Consider the following 23,664-nt stretch of genomic DNA (forward strand, 5'->3'; position numbering starts at 1 on the left):
AATAAAATGTTTACAAACCTTTTTATTAAAAAGCAAACCACATAATTTTTAAGATGGAGTAGGAAAAACAATGTGGCACTTTAGTTTAGAAAGTGGTGCAAAGTATGTGAAAACTGTGATGGAGCACTTTTAGTATTCATACAGTGGTGAGGGGAGAACACATTGACAATAATTTTTAGGTAGTTAGAAAGAAAATGAATGACTTGAAAGGCAGTGAAGGATTCTAATGTCCTGACAGACAGTAGATGTGGAAGTATGATGGAAGGGCATAATAGCAAAGAAGGAGATGGAAAGTAGACTGGGGAACTCTAAAAAGTCAAATAACTAGTGATTCACTGTCGCATGGTAGTAGCTATCAAAGTACAAACAGCCACATAGCAACTTTATACTAAGGATGCCTAATTATTAGAGCCTTCTGGAGTGAACTTTAACTATTATAACCCCCTCTAACTGCTACCTCCCTTTCCTTTTCCAAATTTAGCAGACCCAAGTTTACCTTTATGTGTCAGGAAATGAGTGTATAAATGATTGTTCTAATGGTGACTATGATTAAGCACACTTTTAAAAATAAAAAAATGCTAAGCACAAATGATTTACAAAGTAGCGAATGCAATGCAATTCAGGAAGGTCATACGCATATTTCCTTTGTTAACCAAGTATATGTGTTGTGTATTTTATTATAATTATGCTCATCACAATGTCCTGCTTTCCGTTTTTTTTTTTTAAATAATTTGTTCCATATTTGGTATACTGCAACTGATGTTTCTTTCCATAATTAGAGTATGGCAGTTAAACAGAAATTAAAATCAGGGCCATATGGGTTTACATACTGCTTTTAAGCTTCTGCAGGATGATATCTAAAACATATTAAGTTTAACCAAATTTAGAAAAGGACTTTCAAAATGCAGCTAAAAATTGTGAAATAATTGTAATATTATAGGTCTGTACAATGCATTTTATTTCTCATCTGAAATGCAAGCTTCAGCAAGGCTTGTGTGTAATGTTTGGCCACTGAATGAGTTTATAAGAATTATATTTCTCAGTTAATGTAGTGAAGGCCATACTTCTGTACTCTCTGAGGCACAGAGGAAACTTATTACTTAGGGAAATGCATACTCCACAACTGAAATTAGACCAGACATATTTATGGCAGGAAGAGAGAATTTGTCACATCATTTAATAGATAAGCATAACTAATAATAATAATAATAATTAAGGGAAGATTCCCAATACTAATAAGTGATAGAACATTTAAATTTATTAGGCATTTTACATAAATATATATATATATATATATATATATATATATATATATATATATATATATATATATATATATAGATATATATATAACTCACTAAGTATAGTGATGTACTTCTTGCTGTCTTGCATATTTTCACAATCATACCTAAGACTATATATTAAAGCAATTAATTTTTTCATTGTTTCATCTTTTTTTATGAATGATCTAGTTGGCAAGCAATTGCACTGCTAATATTTCTGCTGCTTGTTGGACTGGAAATAGTGCTGTACAATATTAGTTTAATATGTGCATTGTTACATCTTATCTACTAAGAAAACGGTTCCTGTGGGGTTTCAGTTATAGGTCTTCCACTCTGGATTCTTGTGCTTCACACAGAACCACTGAATCAGTGAACTGTATTCACTAAATACAGGGATTTATGTTTCATATAAATCTTTTGTTGTAGCTCTGATTTTGGCCATTTTGTGTGTTAAATGTTCTAGTTAATGTATTAAACAAATGTGTGTGAATTACTCGACATATCAGTTAATGCTTCTGTTTACCTGGTCTTCACAGGTTGTCTTTAGGTAATTAAGTTTACTTTGTGAGTATTCTGTTGTTACACATTTTTCCATGAGCAGTAATGACACACTAAGGGAGCTATGACTGGGTGTACATGTGATGTATGCAAGCTGAATCAAAATATCAAATTCCTACTACAGACAGAAACTTACCAAATAAAATGGTTTCTTTTTAATTACAAATACGTTGATATAGATAAAGATAAAATATATAGATATAGATATAGATATAGATATAGATATAGATATAGATATAGATATAGATATAGATATAGATACAGGCACAAGCGCGCGCGCGCACACACACACACACACACACACACACACACACACACACATATCATAATAACCTTGAAATCATAGTTACCTCCATGAAGGCCAGACCTGAAGCATAGATTACAGATGTGAGTACCTACATGAAGGCCAGACCTGAAGCATACACTACATATGTGAGTACCAGCAGCACAAGTACTAGAACACTGTGCTACCCTGTTGCTCTGCATGGCCCTCTATTTCAGGTGTTTTGAGTCATATATGTACAAGACATTTGTACTTAAGGATATCCTGAATATTGCAACACATATGCACTTAAGGAAATCCTGCATATTTTTCAAATAGCAACTGTAAATAAAGTTGTAATTTGAGTCATGAACAGATTAAGCAAAGTAATTAAGTTTTCAAGATACTTGGGAGTTTGTTCTCTTCAACATTAAAGCCATGCAGACAAGACCACTGAGATACACACACACACATGCACATAAATTCACACTTGCACATATGCATACATGCACACACTCACTCACAGTCACAGTATAAAGTCTAGCAAAAGCAAACATTCTATAAAGGCAAATGCTCCTAAAAAACTGTCAAAAAACAAGTAGAAAGGTGAGGCTGCAATAAAACACTCCTGTATAACAGATGCTGCTTTAAAAGCCCAATACAAGGAAGTAACTCAGACTTAATGCTCTATGATATCCATTTTGCCTGGTACAGACTGACAGAGTAAGATGTTTTTATGAGATGTAAATGATTCACAAATCTCTGTGATGAAATGTTGACCATTCTCACACAATGAACAGAACATAGATATAGGCTGAGACTGAAAAGTGCTTGTCCTTAAACAGCAATCTTACTTGTGATTAGTGACATAACATTATATGTGCTAAACGTTCTTTAAAATGTGATACTCCTGGTATGAAGGCTTGCGTGTCTGAGAAGGCAAGTTAGACCAGCGTATTATAATGACCTAACATCAGCTATGGTAAATATTGGTGAAAGCTTGTTAAAGCATTCCTTAACTATAGTACATTTAAAAATCCCTGAACTCTCATAGGAATGCGCAATGATGAGCAAATTCAAGGCTCTGTCCTCTCCCATAGCTATTAAAGTCTATTTTTCTATATAGTTTCAGCTCTTGCAATGAGTCCATGGCTTTACATCAAGTTAAGGGTCCAACAAGAAAGTAGCAACCATTTAGTTCTGTACTTTAAAGTAAAGTTGTTTGCCTTTTTCTTATTTTTTACATCTAACAGCTGTGCTGTTCAACTATGTGAGTGTGGAGAGAGATTCAGCAAGGCCTAGATGCCAAGAGTTGAAGATAACTGATAACAGATAACAGTACCTTCAGGAGAAGGTGTCTGGGAGTTAAACTGATGATTCAAGTTGCAATGCAGGATATGCAGTATAGTAAGAAGGTATCTGGCAGACACAAACAGAAATTATCAGTGATTGAAGAGAAACTCTGGTATAATCCAGCAGAGGTAGGATTGCTCCATACAACACTTACTTGGCCGAATCAATATGAACTACGGGCAGCAGAAGAAAATGCAAATGTGGATACTGTATCCTTATATGCTCAAGATACTGCAGTTGGAACAAGTGATAGCACTTTTAGATGCATATGAAGGATTGAATAAGGGATGTTCTGCATCAGTGAGATGACAGCTATCACATAAATACTGGTTACACATAACATGTTATATTCTAGCACCCCTACTTAATAAATGGGGAAATAAACTTCTAGACTAGTGTAATTAGAGGTAAACATCTGAACTTATATTGAAATCAATGAATTGGACCATTAGAAGATCAAAAAGACTGTATATGATACAGGTTTCTTGCAATATGATCAGTCTCAGTGGGAAGGAAGGGGGGTATGTTCATCACTGCTTAAGAGGTGCTTCTCTTTTATATATCCTGCTTAGTCTTCCAACTCAAGAAGAGTCTACAAAATTTCTGTAGAGAAGTTTTTACTCTCAATAGTGTTCAAAGCTTAAAAAGGTCATTTGCATTAACATTTGTGCTTATTTTACATAACTAAACTGCTCTAATAAGTCATTTGTGACAGCCAATGAGTCAGTTTTTAGCTGTATGATATTACTCTTCTCTTTTGGGTTCCCTTCCTTCTGCAGCACACCTGACTTTCACATTCAGGAGGCCTAAAAGAATCCACAGTGTCAATGGGAAAAAAGGCATGTAAGGAAGAACCACAAAATGAAGGCTTGGAAGGTAGTGGGGAGTCTCAATGGGATGGGTTTGCTGTTTAAGTACTCCGTCTAAAAGGAAAGGGGTGGGAGATAAGATTCAAAAGACCAATGCCAGTGGGATATTGTTACAAGAAATCAAAATAAAAAAGGAACAGGAGAAATGTTATTAAAGTTATGGCAATGGTGGGGTTGTGCCAACAAGATGAACTACTTGAAAATAGGGGTTGCTACCCAGATCCATAGGTAGCTTGGGTTGGCAATTGTAGAAGGAAGAAAGAATAAAGATGGCAGGTGGTTGAGTCTTAATTTTAAAGTAGCAAAAGGTATAACAACTGCAGGGAATTTCTACAGACCTAACACGGACAAAAATTTGCATTTGGTGGAGTTTTTCATGGCAGTGAGAAAGTTAAAGGAGCTAAGGATCAATGTAATCACTGCAGGTGATTTCAATATAGTTCAAGTGACAGAGTTAGATAATGTGCCATCAGGGCAGGTTAGATTGCTGAAACTTTGAGCTTGTTTGAAGCATCATATGGCTGAATTAGAGTTAGTGGATGTATGTCATTCTAGTCACATGATGAAATGTGACTTTGCTTACATCAATCAACCAGGAAAAATTATTAGTAAGATTGATGTCTGGCTGTTAGTATATGAATTAGTGGGTGAGGGGGGTGGATGTAAGCTGTCAGATGGAAATTTTCTTGCATTCCAAGATGATTCTATTGGAACTTCAGGGAGCAGGCCACACAGACAAAGTATATTATGGAGGTTTTTTTTCTGTAGGATCATGACAATACTCTTCAGCAAACAGATGTCTAGTATTCACTGCCTATTTCATACTGCTGAACCTCACCAAAACCACCCTATACCACTTCTCCCCCCTGATGGCCTTGCATGTCCACAGAAAGAATAAGTAGAAGATGGTCCACCCCTTTCATGAGGACCTACCCATGTGTAGCAACAGAAAAAGGGCCCATCAAATGCATGATGCTGTGATCTGTCAGGAATTAGTACAGGAATTAATTGCACAATTTAAAATAAATGCTTAATATTGAGTAGTGCATAAATTTATACTAAAACATTTAAATGGTGTATTAAGTAACATGATACCAGTGATGCAAGCGATCAGAATTGGCATTGGCAAGTAATATATAGATATGGTAAATGGGAACTGGGGGAGCCCTATCTTTTGGACTTGCCGCATTCTAAAACACTAAGTTTGGCATGTTATTCCATGGTGAGGAGTTTTTGGAATCCATCCCTAAGTTTCGCAAAAATGTGAAATTGTAAATACTATAATGCAATACATAGTGTACATAGCAAACTGTCACATTTGTTTAAAAATAATTGTATATGGTATCTTCTAGAAAGAATTGTGCCTCTGTGTGTGTGTGTGTGTGTGTGTGTGTGTGTGTGTGTGTGTGTGTGTGTGTGTGTGTGTGTGTGTGTGTGTCTGTATGTCTGTGTAAGTGTGCATACTTTTTTCTTTATATATATATATATATATATATATGTGTGTGTGTGTGTGTGTGTGTGTGTGTGTGTGTGTGTGTGTGTGTGTGTGTGTGTATGTGCATGTTAATATTTGTATTTTCTTTTTAGTTGGGTAATGTAATAGTCTTTTCAGGGGCAACCCAAGACGATGAGCAGTTGTGGTTAAATGGCTTGTTCACAGTCACACAGTAGGTAAATGGAGGTTAAAAGATTAAACTCATTAGCAACTTAAAGCCTTACTCATCTTGCACTAAACTGCAAGAACATGTTTCCATTCCCCTTTTCATCATAAATTGGATAAACATGCACTTGTGAGTGGGTTCAGTACTTAGCTTCCTCAAATCATTTGGTTCTTTAGTTAATTTTTCAGTTGGGCTACCTCATATGTGGAGTCTATATGTCTGTCACGTGTCCACATTGAGTTTTTGCCAGCTGCTCTATTTTCATGTCACATTCCTGTGCCATGTCATAGCTGAAATGCTTGATTCTCTGCATTGTCCATAGATATACACACCATTGATAGGGGCATCTTACAATAGGCCAATACCCTTTTCAGGATCAGTTTCACTGCCTGGTGCCCACTGGATGCCAGGACAGGCTGTGGCTTCCTTGTGACTAATAATTGGATTAAGCAGGCTATCGGACAGTGAATGAATGAATGAATGAATGAGTGAATGAATGAATGAATGAATGAGTGAATGTGAATGTGCCTATCCTCATATGTGTTCAATCATAGGTGGTGACACATTTGGCTGTATCACCACTGCAACAGTTAAGATGGGAGGGGGTGTGGATTCTCCACCAAATGCAAATTTTTGTCAACTGTGCCTGCTTTTGGTTGAGGATGGCATCCTTTAAAAGCAGACATAACAATTAAAATTGTGAGTGCTATTAGATACTTTTGCTGCATTAGTTTGATTTTTCATGGCATTACAGACCTTACATGCCAAATTCCTACATCTTTCATCAAAGATCATGTTTCTTACTACCCATTGCAGTGTAGTTGAAAGGAATTGCTTGTTGAAGAAATTGTGCACCACATTTTGCTGTGTTGTTACACTTTCTCTCCACTGTATACTAATGACACAAAATACTAAAAAACAAAATAGCGACAAAGTAATTGCCACATAGCTTGACCTCTTTATATGATTTCTTTTAAAATCACACATGTGGTCCAGGGTAATGACTGTAAGGGATTCCTTTGAACAGCTTTTCAATGAGAGGTTAGCAAGAACATGTTCATGGGTGATTCTTATAGGAATCCCATTTATAAAGTGTCAAATGTTAACAAAAAGCAAACGAATACAGTACTATTAATATGTACACAAACGCACATAACCATGTGTGCACATGCACACACAGACACACACAGACAGACATACACACACACACACACACACACACACACACACACACACACACACACACACACACACACACACACACACACACACACACACACACACACACACACACACACACACACACACATACACACACACACACACACATCAGTTTTTGTAAAACTGAGGTTTTATAGCTGGTTTGTGACAATTATTTATTTTTTCTAACCTGAGCTGTAATACTCATGAAAAAGAAAACAACACATAAGTACAATTACTTTTCACTTCTGACTTCATTCATTTACTTGAACTAATAACAATATAGTTGCTCCTTTTTTTACTGAATTATCAATCACATGGAAACAACAGAAGTTAAAAATGCAGTTGCTTTGATAGAAGAAAGACAAATTACCATAATGGTGAAGATCTTTGCTTCTCCTGGGCAAAGTACAGTGTTCAAGTCTGATCTCTGGGCAATGCCTGTAAGGAGTTTGAATTTTCTCCCTGTGTCTCTGTGGGGTTCATCCCACCTACCAAAAGATGATGAGAGTTTCCATCTCATACTTATTGGAAATAGCAATGTGGGCAGCAGCACAGGTTCTAGACAGTGCCTCAATAATGAGAAGAGTTGCACAGACTAATTTGGGCATTTACTATGGTGCACAGTACCCTTAAGATAGGAGAATATGGATCACAGACATCAGCAGATTCAATTGTCATGAATGATGTCTCCAAATGTGCCAGGGACCCGTTATAAAGGTGGGAGTGCATGTATCCCTATTGGCCAGTGAGTACTGTCCCATCAATCCTAGCTCAATAAGGTGCTCAGCCAGTGTCCAGCTGCCCAGTTTTGGATAGCTCAGATGTAAAACTAATCAACATGTCAAATATGAACTAAGAATTGTTACATTCAATGTAGGTTCACTGGCATTGGAATTGGATGGCATGATGATAACAAAAGAGGATGGACATCCTATGTATCCAGGAGACAAGATGGAAGGGCAGTGCAGCAAAAGCACTTGGCATGGGATCCAAAGACTCCTACAGAGGAGGAGAACAGACTAGAAATGGTGTGGGAATTGTGGGAATTGTGGTGAGGGAGAAGGCAGTGAAGGATCTCATCAGAATTAGTGGCAGACTCATTGAAATCAAACTCCATTGTAAGGCTAGAGCAGTATTCATAATCACAGCCTATGTCCCCAGGTTGGGATAGTGAGGAAAAGAGTGCAGTTAAAGGACCTACTAGATAAAGCAGGACAATATGAATTGGCGTTGATATTGGGACAGACAAAACAGGATATAAAGAAGGAGATGCAGACTTGTCATCTGACAAATGATGTGATGGTAGTCAACATGTCGTTCAGCAAAAGAGTCAGTAACAAGATCACGTACAAGGGTTGCCAACATGAACTCAGGTAGAATTTCTCCTAGCAAAATCATTCAGCATATGAAATGGCGGCCACAATTAGTTTCAAGCAGTAGACACAGAGTGTAGGCTGAAGAGAGTAGGCTGAAGAACTGGAAGCTGACTAGAGCAAAAATACAAGTGTTCACAGCTCTAGCACCTCAAAAAGAAAAGAAAAGAGGTGGAGCTGAAGATGAATGTCAGCACCTAAAACAACATGTGTGAGGAATAAAGAATAGATCTGCATCCAAGGTATGGTAATAAGGTACATAAGGAAGCTGGTGGTTGAATACAGAAGTCCAGAAAGTTATCAAAAGAAAGGAGTGCAGGGAAAAGTGGAAGACATAAAAGATAAATCAGGCTAAGAAGGAATACTGATTGGCAAATAAAGATAGTAAGACAGCAGTCATAATAGTAAAGAATAAAAAGTGACTCAGCAGATGGTAAAAAGGAAAGGCAGAAACAGAAAGATAAGACACCCTTCATAGGAGGTGTGAGCAACAAACTACTTACCAGTCAACAGGCCATCAAATGCAGATGAAAGGAGTACTTCCAGCAGCTTCTGAATGAAGAAAACTCCACAGAAGCCATACTGCCCCAGACACAGACTATGATAAAAGAAGAGGAGGAGCCCACCATAGAAGATGTAAAAACAGCACTACGGAAAATGAAGTCAGGGAAAGCAGCAGGCTCAGATGCAGTCACAGCACATATGACAAAAATATTGGGTGAGATAGGAGAGAAATAGCTCCTGAGAGTATTCACAGCAGTATAGAGAGAAAGGTATATCACAGATGTCTGGAGGATAAGCATATTAGTGCCAGTGTTCAAGAACAAAGGAGGTATTCACAACTGTGGGCAGCACAGCGGTATCAAACTCTTGTCACACTGCATGGAAGTACTGCAGAGTGTGATTTATAAATCAACACACAGAGTAAGTAGAAAGTAGTAAGATGAGAGGTGAGCAGTTTGGATTTAGATCAGGATGCAGCACAACTGACTCCACATTTGCAGTGAGAGATACTTGAAGAAGCTAGAAGTGCAGAAAGAGTCTAACTGGACATTCTTAGACTTGGAGAAATTACATGACAAAGTGTCAAGAAAGCTGATTTTGGCAGTCCTGCAATTGTCCAAAGTCTCAGAAACATTGGTAAAATTAGTGCAAGCTATGTGCAAGGGTCCAATGACGCAAGTACAGACAGGGTTCAGTCTCAGAGAGGTGTTCCCAGTAGGAGTTGATTTGCAGCAGGATTAATTTCTGAGCCCACTGCTGCTCATACTGATGATGGACTACATCAGCAAACAGGTTGGAGGGGATAGAGCAACAAAGTTGCTGTATGCAGATGATGTGGCATTACAGGCAGACTCTGAACAAGAACGTCAACAAAGGATAGAGACATGGAATGCAAAACTGAAGGCACAGGGGATGAAACAGAGTATAGACAAGACAGTCGTAATGACAGCAAATTAGAGAAATCAGAAGAAGCTGAAAAATTGAGATAGCAGGGAAAATAGTAGAGCAGGTAAAAAGCTTAATGTATATGAGGCGGTGGCTGAGGAGAAGGGAAGTCTGAATGAGGAGGCCAAAGCTAAAATCAGAGGGGCTGCATCGAACTGGCACAGAGTGCCAGGGGTAGTGTATGACAGAAGACTGCCAAAGAAGCTTAAAACTAAAATGTATTAAACAGTTGTGTGACCAGTACTACTGCATGGTACAAAAAAACTGAGCAATAAAGGCAGTGCAGTTGAGGACATTACAGGTGATGGAGACTAACTGCCTGAAATGGGTGGTAGAATGCATACTTTGGGACAGACAAAGAAATGGAGACTTCAAAACAGAAGCCAAAGTAGCCCCAATTGAAGAAAAGGTCAAACATAACTGATTATGGTAGTTCAGGCACATCTAGAAAAGCAGAAGGCAATCTGGCAAAGAAGATTTGGTCTAGACAGATAGAAGACAAGAGGACATGAAGACAGCCAGCAAAATGTTGGATGGATTGTGTGAGTGAAGACCTGCAACAGTCCAACATTAGTGTTGAAAAAGGTAGGAATGTGACATTGAAGAGAAGAGATAGAAATGATGGCAGTTAACACAACACTCTCACACCATGTAGAAAATGAGAAAAAAGGGGGTCAATGAAGATGATTAGTTCAATAGAAAGGTCATTAACCAAAAGGTAGCTAGCTTGTAATAATCACCATCATGTAACTGAAATCATAATAAAGAGCAAAGTGGTGTGCAACGTTCTGCCTCTAACATAAAGAATATCAGCATTAATGAATGAATGAGCCACAGACTACCTGCATATGGCCAGCTTCATCAACATTTATTTCAGGCTATGACAATGTAGAGTCACATATCATCATCTGATTCACATTCTGCAATGGATACAAAGACCAGGTTCCAGTTTTGTAAATTTACACCTACATTTTTAATTGCATAGCCCTCTTTCAAAATGAGTCCCACGTCATCATGCAGTACATTTCAACATTTTTACATATATTGCAATTCCTCTACTTCATGGAACTACATCAATAATGATTTTTTATTTACATGTCTACATTGTAATGCAAGTATCCTCTTACTTTGTTTCCGACTGCTCAGGAATTACAATATTCCTTTCTCTTGTACTTTCATTCAGAGTTTCATGTATGGCTCCAAGGTAGACTGTTTCAATTTAGCAATAATGTTATTAATTGTTGTTGAAAACATCAACAAAGATGAGACAAACTCAATGTTTCAAGTTTTGCAATGAATAGAGCTGACCCTGCAGTAAAAGATCAGAAGCATAACTATGGCGGGTTGAAGGTAGGGACAATCAGAGGTGCAAACTTTTCAGAGTTGCAATTGGCAGGTGCTGATGGTGTGGGAGTGCAGTAATTAGCACTGACTTGTGAAACTGCAGCTTCATAAATGTAACATGGTACTGCATTTACAGCTCTGCTGAAACGCTGAAGCATTGAAGTTGAAGCAGGAGCAGACAAGTGGTAGCGATGGTTCAGTAAAAGATAAATAGATAAAAGAATAAAGTATTCATAGCTTGCATCAAACAAGAGGCCTCATTCTAAAATGTCCACTATAGCACAGTGGAGTCCTCCATCATCATACAGTTCTACTCAGAACATACTTTGCAGGTCCTCTCCAGCTATGAAATTACACCAGCCGGGGAAATATGCCTATCCACTGCAGGATACTATATGGAAATCACCAGTCCTTGTAAGACATGCTGATCCATGTACAGGTAATAGAATTCACAAACATCCTGTATTAATGAACCCATTATCAGTGCATGCTGTAGTCTGAGTTTGCTGAATCTTGTCTTATAGTCTCATATCCCTTATCAGCCTCAACAAAAAGTTAAGATCCCTCATCAAATCCTCTAATGCTAGCTATGAAAACAGAATTGCAGCAGACAGTAAAGACAACCACAAGGCCTTCTATAGTTATGTAAAGAATCTCCACCACAATACCCAGATTTGCCCTGAGCTACTGCAGAATGGTACCTCCTATACCGAGCCAACAGATATTGCCAATATACTGGCCAACAGATTCAGTGCCAACTTTACCCCTCCCCCCCAAGGACCAATCACAATACCAATAGATTGCCAGGCACCCAGTATTACTGCTGCAGAGGTTAAAGCAGCACTGTCCAAGGCCAAGAATACAGCTTCTATGGGACCTGACAGTATCGCTGGCTGTGTTCTACATGAACTACAGAGTGAAATGGCACCTCACCTGTGTGCCCTGTTCAATCACAGCCTCACCTCAGGCTTTGTTTCTACCAAAGGCACACTACTACAGTCATCCCTCTCCACAAAGGAGGAGCGACTACAGACCCTGGGAACTATCGCCCCATTAGCCTGACGAGTCTGATATGCAAAGCTATGGAACACATCATCATGGACCTAATAAACAAGAATATAGGAAATCTTTAAGATCCCACACAGTTTGGTTTTGTGAAGGGTAGATCATGCCTGCTCAACTTGGTCGACATCTTTGAGTCAGTCACCAGAGCTATTGATGAAGGCAAGATGGTTCATACAGCCTACCTTGATCTGGCCAAGGCCTTTGATACCATTCCCCACTCAGGAATCATAGAAAAACTCACTAAGCTAGGCCTCAACCCCCTATATCACTAGGTGGGTTGCAAACTGCCTCACAGATAGAACCCACAGTGTGAAAGTAGCTGACTCAAAGTCAGACTGCTGACTAGTCATGAGTGGAGTCCCACAAGGTTTGGTCTTGGGTCCTCTCCTGTTTGGTATCTAAATCTCTGAAGTACAGGTCAACACGAAGGGACTCTGACTGACAAAGTTCACAGATGATTGCAAGTTGGGAGCTATTATTAACTACCCAAGTCATGTTGACATCCTACAGAATGGCCTCACTGAGACCAACAACTGGTGTTGGAACCATGGCTGTCCCAAAAAATGTGTCGTTATCCCCTTTGGGGAAAAAACAGCTCCCATGAATTACCACATTGATGGTAGTCCACTGAATGCAGAAGGCATTATAAGAGATCTGGGAACATAGGTTGACAGCAACCTCTCTTTTGATCACAACATTGCCACTGTGGTCAGAAAGACCTTCTATGTGGCACATCTCATTACTAAGGGTTTTGCATCCAGGAAAAAAGGGGTCATTGTCTCCCTCTACTCTTCCTTCATTAGGCAAATCATCGAGCACAATGCCCCATTTGGCATGTACCTCACTAGACACTTGCAACAGCTGGAGAGGCCACAAAAGTACCTCACAAAGAGGATCCTAGACATTAAACACTTGTCTTATATGAACAGACTAAAAAAACTCCAACTATTCTCTGTCTCATATTGCCTACTTAGAGGCGATCTCTGCTTGACTTACAAAGCCATGTCTGACCCAGCTCTGTTAGAAATGTTACATCTAAAGAAATCTCAATTCCTCTGCACCACACGCTCCAGAGACCTCAACCTCATTACCACAATCAACAGAATGTACTGGAAGGACAGGTTCATATCCCAGAGACTGCCCATGCTATGGAACAGACTTCCCATACATATCAAGCAGAACACCTCACAGATGCTCTTCAAGGGAAATCTTGATGAGTGGATGGGAAATAGAAATTCACTACGAGGATAACTCCAGTGGCTCTTCTCAACAGAGTCACTGGGAATTAAGGTTGGGCCTGGGTAATCCTATGGCTAGGCTTGTAAAGGCCCCAGGGCCATTAGCCTAGTACACACCTATGAACCTATGAACCTATATGATCAGTAATGGTGCATGATCTCACAGCACCACCAGAATGTTGGTCATAATGCTGGATTCATAACAGGTAAGATTCTGTCATGCATGCAGTATTATGACTAAGATAATAGGAGTGTCATGATGTTCTGCTGTGCACCTGTAGTGAAGTCCATTTTATTAAAGAATATACTTCACTTGGCACTGTGTATAAAGTGGGCAACCCCCCCCCCAAAAAAAAAAAGCGCATGCATGCTCAGGATGAAAAATGCATTGGCAACTGCAGAAAAGACATTCACATATGCCATACATGTTAGTGCAGGCATACAGGCCTTCACCCATGTAAAGCCTGCGGTTACAGTGCTGACATACAGATGAAACACTACTTTAAGCCATGAAAGGGCAATGTTATTCCTTTGAAAGCATGCAATGGCAATATTTTATTTATTACAAAGTATTTTGTTGTACAAGGAGTGATGATGTCTTGGAAATATATGGAGGTTTTCTCCCTGGGCCTCAGCTGAAAATAGGTACATTATGATCCAGTCAGACTTTCCCGGTCAACAAATAAATAAATAAATACATAGGTTAGGCCTCTGCAGTTCTTCTTTAACCTATGTCATTAAAGGAACAGTGGAGTCCTTCTTCAGAACTGGTTGCTCTGCAGAGTGCTTGTGAAACATGATACCCAAAGCATAGCTCATTTCAGAATCCACAACGTGGCCATAATAAATGTTTACATCAGAGATCTCTAAAGTTAAGTATAGTAGCATGGACCACTAGAGGTGAGTGTTTCATTGCCCTCAACCTTGTTACATTTACAATGTCTGAAAACTGTGTTACTGATTTAAATGAGTGAAACTGGTTTTGAATACTTACTGTAAGAGTCATCAGTTTGTATCACTCTGTCACTTAACATGACAGACAGTTCCTAATTAAAGATGTGAAGGCATAGTGCCCACAAGCACTGTGATCAAATGGTTAGCTTACCACTTTAGAGATAAAAGTAATTTGTCACAACTCATATGAAATGGATGCTTCCGGTATGATCCTAAATATGATGTACTTGATGCGGCCTCTTGCTACACTCTTTCCAAGGAAGAGTAAAATCCCCTGTGATAAACTGGGAAGTCATAGTCTGCTGAGTTCTAATACCAAAATGAATCATAAATTTCATGTCTTCTAAGACAGCCTCAGAACTTGTACTTGGCATCCTTTAACTCATCATTACACACTTTCCATTTTCCCTGAGTCTTACATCACACTTTAATATTGTGGAAGGTGTATACCAACCAGACATGTGCAAACAATACTATATCACCAATTAATATTTTACGTATTAAGGAGAATATGTCAAGTTTAAAATGTTTTAGCAGAGTGGAGAATTGTATCTCTGATCAGCAAATTTTTCTAGAACTCAGGTTAAGGGAGCTGAAATTTGCCTTTCAAAAAGGTAAAGGATATTGCTGAACTGAAGGCTGTTTAAATGATGCACTAATTCTCTATTGGTTATAATAAAGAAAGGCCTTCAGCTCTGGCAACTTCCCAAAGGATTCAATAATGCATTTTTTGGCATTTAGCTTCAGCCACGATTCTGGTACCAGTTACCTGTTTGGGACAAACCTTGCTGCAGGATGACAAAGTCATTTTTGGATTCAGTAGCTGCTCCTAGATTGTAGCCATCCGCAAAAATAGTCAGGCAAAGCCTTTTGGTATTGACCTTTTCTTCACAGAAATAGGTGCCAAACAGGAGAGGTCTCAGCACCAAACCATGGGGCACTGTTCTGGTGATTGGTCTCTTTGTGGAGGTAGCTTCCTCTATTTTGATTTCCTGACTCTTACCTTTGAGACTGTTGTCAATCCAGAGAGGGAGACAGGGTTTTATTTCCAGGTTGAGGTATGTGGCATGTATTGTTTACCTTCATCCATTGCTGTTGTGACCTTTTCAAAAAAGTTCACCAAGCTAAGTAAGCAAGACCTGCCCTTGATGAATCCAAGCTGAGACAAGTCCAGTATTTGAAGGTTCTCAATGTCCTTATTGATTAGTTCCATGTTATGTCTTTCCATGACTTTGCATATGTGGCTTGTCAACTTATGGTTCTGTAATTGCCTGAGTCTGTGTCAGGTCCTCCCTTATGCAGGAGAATGACTGCAGCTGTTTTCCAGTCACTTGATATAAAACCTGTATGGAGGCTGATGTTGAACAATGTTGTTGGGCAGGTGGGTAAATTGTGCTTTATGCTATTTAAGGTGCTAAATGGATACTATTACGACCTATCAATGCATTATATTTAGCTCTGGATAATACTTTCAAGACTTGATCTTCTGTGGTAGCTCGAGGCACATCAGTTTAACAAATATTTTGTGGCATAGACTGAGGGGAGGAAGAGAGAGTTGGTTAGCTATAACTTCAGCTTCAGCGTAGGTAACATCATTCACATTCAGTTCAGAGCATTGCTCTTCTGAAATTATGAACATAACTAAAAAAGGCCTTGTGATTGTCTTTGGCTTAAGTGGTTAATTCAGCCTTAAACTTGCTTTGGTGTATTTTTATTATGCTCCTGAGTTATTTATTTCAGTGAACATGGCTATATAATTCTAGCAGGAATTACACTTCGTAAAGTTGGTCAAAATTCTCTGCCATTTATTATAAAGTTTGTTGATACTATGATTCCACCAAGAAAATTTGTTTCTGGCAACTATATCTTGCTTATTTGTTTTGCTTTCATTTTTTTCCAGAAATTTACAATTTTAGGCTGAATTATGAATACAGAATTAGGTAGGCTATTCTTTATCTTGTGGCCCATCAATAGCTGAGGTTTTTGAGGAGCTGCACACCTTGCAAGAAAATAATTCTGTATTCTCACAAAGCTAGATGCACATCAATGTAACTGTCATTTTTAATGGTCAGAAGATTTTTCCATGTTTTTTCTACAGTTTGAAATGCCCTCTCACTGCCACCACTGGACTGTGGATGGGTTCGATTAGAAAGTCACATGTTGAAATGTTTCACACCTCTTGCATACTGTGGACCATTATCTAGGACAATTACATCAAATGTTCTGTCCCAAAAACAGTGCACCATTAACAGCAGCACTGGTTGTGACCCTTTGAACTTTGAATAATATAATTCACTGCTTACTAAATACACACAGTCTTTGAAATGTATCTTTTTCTGAGTTTACTCCATCGTCTTCCCAGTGTCCTGTGAGAAGTCATCATCCTTGTCATATTATTGTTAGGATAAACACTGCACAGAAAACTGTCTCTCGCTTCTTGCTCAATTTCTATTTACATGTCTAGGCAGTATAAAACACTAAGTACTCTTTTTTGATGTTTTGCAGCTCCAAGAAGTAATTTGTATTCTTGGTAACCTTTCTTATCTTATCTGATTATAAACAATTGCTTACCTTCTAGAATTATCAGAGGTTATATACAATTAATTTCTAATCGAAAGATAAGATTGTGCTTATTTGTTTACAGACTTTTTTTTTCCTCTGGCCAGCCTTTCTCTGTTACTTTCCAAAACATCCTGCACTCCAGTCCAGTTGGTCACTCATCTGAAAAAGTTCAGCCCTCTTTAGACAGACCAGCCATAACATTACTCATCTGACTTTTCCTTGTTGTTCAATACACATTAATGACTCCACATATTTACTATATTCATTTCCCTCATCTGGCATATATTTCATAATTAAATCATACTTGTGTGATCTCAGAAATATTTTTTCAATCTTGGTAATGTCTTACACTAGAGCTTCTTAACAATGCTCTGTAATAGTTTATGTTCTATTTCCACCAATGCAGATTTCTCGTAAACATAATTTCTAAGCTTTTCAATACCATACATTGTGACAAATAGCTCTTTTTCTATTTGAACAAATATCATCCTGCATCCTAGAATGCCTCTTGACTGATAAACAGCTGTATTTTTAATACATTAAGCTAAGTACCAACAGGCTCCATAGAATACTGCACCCCAAAGAAGAACAAATGGCGAATATATGCTAGAGTCTTTCTTGGATCACAGTATCTTTAAAACGTGCATCTCATCCAAGCAATACCATCTTTTATTGCTTTCTTTATTCAGTGAATAAATTCAGTACCTATGCTTTTTCCTATTCAGTCTAGATGTGCATTCCTACATTCTGTTACTCATCTAAAACTTTCTTTCTTTCTTTTAATGGCAAATCCTTATGGCAACTACTATACACTTTAAGCCTTTGCTGCTATTTCCTTTGCTGTCCTTTTTACTTGTTTCTCTGTAGCATGACATCTTCTCCTGCCTATCCCCCTTCCTTCCACTTTTAGTGTTTCCTGCCTTTTTACATTAATCTCTTACCTTAGCTTCCTGTATACAAGAAACATTGGCCTCCCCCTCATTTTTGAAACATTGCTATTTAGCAAACTCTTGTTTAAAGCCTTGAGTACTATATTACTGATCAATTCTAATAGCTTCATTATTGGCTTAATTCATCCTCAGTTCTCTAATTTTTCTCTGACCCACATCCCCAGGTTCATAATAATTCACTTTCCTGAAATACCACACCCTGACCTTTGTCTGTATTATTAACCTTCCACCCAGTCTTACTCACATGCTGGAATGATCACGCTTAGCTAATGGTGTTTTTACTTGGGCAGTCCTGACTCCTTCCACGTGGTTTAGAACCACAATCCAAAATTCTATCCTCCCTGGTACAGTCCTCATCACGTGCCTGGACACCTGCTCACTTCTTAGTCTGTCTCGATCTGTTCTTGGTAGATTTGGAGTCCCTATAATTATCACATATAACCTTCTCCCACCTGATCCTATCCCTTATTCCTTCCTATGGCTTCTCATACTTCCTGGATGTGTCTGGGGACCAACACCATAAAGAGCTAGTAGAACTAACCTTTTTCTTCCACCATAGATCATTAGAGTGTTTAGCCTATGTTATAATCCTGCATACTATCTGATTGAGAGCACATCAGTATTATGAAATAGTAGTTATTATACAATGAATGGCCATTAATATTACAACACGAGCACACTAATTGGCCAGCCCAACCAGGATGCTCATTGCAAATCCGAGAATATGCCAACAGAAAAAGCACTTTTTTTCCGTTGGTATATTCTGTAAGTTTTATTTTTTTCTTAAACAAAAGTAAAAAAAAAAAATAAATAAATAGTCCGGACTCCAGACATATGAGCGAGACAGCATGGAGAAAATACTAAGAAAATACGTACTTAAAACTAAAGACACGTACTTGATTTTCTTTGTATTTCCTCCATTCTGCCTCTCTCCTACCCCTAAACTGTCCGAAACCTTTTTTTTTTGATTAAAAATAAAACAAAAATGGACCAACGGAGACTTTCCTTTCTCTGTTGCTTCCTCTCCAAAGCACTGATGTACTGCATATGCATGGGAAAGCAAGTCCCATATGCATGCACAGTATGTCAGAAAAGGCACCAAGATATTACCAGCCGCGAAAGGACAGTATGGCACCATTATACAAACACATTATTTAAGAAAATTAAGTATTTGTTTTGTTAAATAATGTCATTGTATAATAGCAATAACTAACTCCATGGTGTGGTATATTAAGATTTACTCACAATTGGCTTTATTTAATTACTCGGGCTTCACCCTCATGATTAAACTACACTAACCATGGGTAAATCTTAATATACCACACCGACATCATTGGTTATTGCTTAAATAACCTACATTTCTAAACCACAGTGAATGTACAGGTTTAGATTAAAGATACTGGACATAGATTGGGCAGAAAACTCCAAGCACAGCAGCAGATAAACTCTTCAAAAATGGAACTTTTTAGAACTGAATGTACTCCAGTTGACTTGTAGTGCCAGTTGTCAAATATGCTTTGATTTTATTGTCATTTATCAGCCTTATGGTCATGTACTGTCACATGCTGTTTAATGTTAATATCTATGGTTGAGTTCTATTTTAGCTGTATGGCTTAATTTTTCTGCACTTTTCCACAAATGTCAGCCTTTGGTATGTCTAGACCTCAAGTTTCAAATTAAGAACAAAATATGATGCTGGTGTAATACTGACTGCCTGAAAAGGTTTGTGTGTATGTTGTATAACAGTTGTTTTCTATCTGGACTCATGGCCTTAACTGCTGACTTGAACATTTTATTAACTATTTCTCTAATGCCTTTGTAGATAGATGATGTGGAACAATGTGAAATAATTTGCATCATATTGTTTTTTGAAGGCTGCTAACTATTCTCTTGCAAACTGTGGTCAGTTGTCTCAGCATATCTGTTCTTTGAGACCATTTATTTTGAATATTTCTGTGGCTCTTCTATAACCTTTACAGAGAAGGTAGATTTCATGCAGGTAATACCTTTAGATTGTGCTATTAGTGAAAGTATAAACACAGAGTCTAGAAATCATCCTTAAAAGATAGTATAGATGCATGCTTATTGTACTGATGATCACGTCCAGCTGTGTATGGGTAAGTGAGAGAGTGCCTTTTGAACATTCTGGCATCCACTTTGTTTCTCTGTTAACTTCTCAGTTTTCTTACCAGTAAGTGTCCATCATATACAGTCAAGCAATGGATTTAATTTTCCCATTGCCAAAGTGCCCTGTACCTACTGCATTCAAGGCTGTGTTGAGTAATTTGTAACAAGTTACCTCTCTAGATCCCTGAAATGGCTTTTCTGACAAAATGACAGATACTCCTTAGTTGCTCTTTCACTGTGTACAAAACAGAATCATTATTGTTGGGTAAGGGTATCCATTAGTGATAAGTGTTCAATATTTGTGCATTAATACATATAAAACAAGTCCAAGAGGATGAGGTGCCCAAATCCAGACCAATAAACAAGACAAAAGCACCAATAAGCCGTATCCACCACTAAAAAGTATTTAATAGGTTCCACAGCAAACACTAACACAATAATAACACTGAAAACACTACCAGTTCGTTTTCTTCTCAAAACTTCATCAGAAAATGCTGACAATCAAACCCCTCCCCATTTATACCCTTACAAATTAACAAAGGTTAAAATCATGTGACATCAATAAAAATTTTAACCCCTTCTTTAACAAAAAGCTAAAAACTCTAAAGTTAAAAATACCAATGTCCCTAATAATCAATGAAAAGTTCCCCTTTTTGTGTGTGATAAAACATTCCTGTTAAAACATGTTATAAATAAATATAATTAAGACAACGAATCCTAAAATAACAGTCATATATAAAAATATTTCCTACAATGAAATCATACTCAAATTTGTTAATGAACACGTGAGCTGTCATAACTCAATAGACAATGAATAATCCAACAAGGTAGTTATAGAATTCATAATTTCGCTGCCCTTAGTTTCAAGACAGGAGCTAGGGAGACCATGTCATTCAAACCTGGCACTTGTTGGCTTCCAACACCAATTGACAGTATACCTCCCTATATTCCAATATGGTCTCCCAAGAACCACCCCCTTCCATCCATTACTACCTCATCCAGTACAAAAAAAGTAAAAGAAGCACCTACACAACTCAATGTGTGTTTATATAGTGGACTTCTACTGTTTCCTCTCCTAATATCATAAAGATGTTCGCAAATTCTTCTCTTTAGGCATCTTTCAGTCTTACCTATGTAAAAGACTCTGCATGTTTCACACGTTGCAATATAGACAAGCCCTTTAATTTCACAATTGTAGTAAGATTTAGATGTTATATGTCTATTCCTACAACTAACAATAATCTCAGCGGTGTCAGCAATGAAGGGACATTGCTGACATACTCCACACTTGAAGGTACCCACTTTTCTAACAGAATCACCCCCAAAATTATTTTCCATGAGATCTTTAATACATCTACCTTTTCTGAAAATGAACTTTAATGGGACATCAAATTTTAAGTTCAAATCAGAAAACTTAGAGAACCTGGCTCATTCCCTTTGGAAAATGTCTCTAATAACATGGGAGTCTCCACTAAAGTCCACAATAAAAGCATTCCCATATATGTCATCTTCCCTATTGCACATTCCCCCCTTCCTTTGTGTTTACGTCAGTAGAATGTAAAATTGGTTTAAATCTTCCTTTCCTATGCTGTAACAGCTCTTCCTAAATTTCCTTCATTAAAATCTCTGGGTATCCTCTTTCCAGAAACATACACTTCAAAAAGTCACACTCATCATTAAAATCCTTATCCTCAGAGGTCATTCGACTACCATATACATATTAACCCTTCACTATACCTTTCTTCTGAAAGTAAGGGTGGGCACTCGAAAAATGCAGAAATGAATTACAATATGTCTCCTTCCTGTAAACTTTTGATTCAAAACCATTCTCACTTTTTCTAATATTAACATCCAACAAATCAATACTGTCATAATCTATCTTGTAAGTAAACCTGAAGAACTCAGTACTGTTGGAGATATATTCAAAGAAATCCATAAACCTCTCATCACTGTCCAAAATATACAGATGTCATCCAGGAAACATTTGTATAGTGCTCAAGTATCCTTAAACCTTGAATTAAATGCATATTTCTGCTCCCACCAAGTCATCACTAAATTTGCATAGGTATGGACACACATGGCCCCCATGGCCACTCCCTTCAACTGTCAAAACAATTCCCCTTCAAAATAAAGAAAATTATTGTTTAACACCAATTCCATCAAAACTGTAAAAACATAAATCTCCTTTTCAGTAAAACTATTGTCATTTCTTAATATCTCTTCAAAACAAAATCTAAACCAGTCTTATGGGGAATAGAGGTGAAAAGATCAATCACATCAATAGTAATAGAAATAACATCATTGGTTATCTGTTTATTCCTTACACTTTTTAAAAAATCCCATGAATCTTTCAAAACATTAAGTGCACCAACAGACATATTTTTTAACCTAAAATCCAAATATTAAGCAATAGGTGCAGTAACAGATTGGCTGGCTGACACTATAGGCCTCAAAGGGGGGGGGGTCCTGTACATCTTTGTGGACCTTTGGTATCTTGGTTCCTTATTGTGCAAAAACCTGAAGGTCTCTGTGTCAATACAGCCCTCTAGTACCAAGTCATTAAGTGATATATAAATCTTTTTGTACGCTATATGCACCTCATTGATAGAGGTCCTTGTGTACTTATTATCATCTAACAATATGTCCACCATCTTACTTTCATAAGTGACCGTGTCCATAAGCACTGTACCCCCTCCCTTGTCCAGTTTCATTACCCGTATGTATTTATTCTTCCTAATAGACTCCAAAAGCATTTTTCCTTTAGCCGTCAGGTTAAACCTAACCTTGTTACTAGGAACGTTTTCCTTTAGTTCCTTTTCCAAAACATTCTCCAAATTTTTAAAGTTGGGGGTGCAAAGGGGGATTCCACACACTTTTCCTTCTCAGTCCACCACTGAATTCTCTTTGCCCATCTATTAGTAGCTCCAAATTCTTTTTATGAATGAACATTTCAAGTCAATTAATACCTTACTTAAAACACATTTTTTTCGGGGAACAAATTTAAAACCTTTTGAAAATAAATACAACAAAACTTTAGTAACATGCAAACTGTTGTAATTAAAAATGGTGTGTGCCTGACATGTCAAAATATGTCCATCTTTCCCAATACATCCATCAAACTCCAGTACTTGCCCAATGTCTCCTACTGAACCTGTCTCCCCCTCCGATGTTCCACTCCCTCCAATTGCCCTGACAGCAATTGGTCGTGGGCTTGTTTTTCATTCTCTCAGACCTTCAGAGGGAGGGATACTCTAAAGGGTCTTGATAGTTAATGTGTCCAGACAATTCACCTGTGCTAGAATTGTAGTGGTCATCAGGGTTGAAATTAGAGCCATAATGGCCACCCCTACCATTATTATATCCACCATTGTTCCCATATCTTTCAAAATTAACACTACCTTTTGGTCTAGGGT

Source organism: Protopterus annectens, chromosome 2.part0 (assembly GCF_019279795.1).
Source record: "Protopterus annectens isolate FY-2018-M chromosome 2.part0, PAN1.0, whole genome shotgun sequence".
In the NCBI taxonomy this organism is placed as follows: domain Eukaryota; kingdom Metazoa; phylum Chordata; order Ceratodontiformes; family Protopteridae; genus Protopterus; species Protopterus annectens.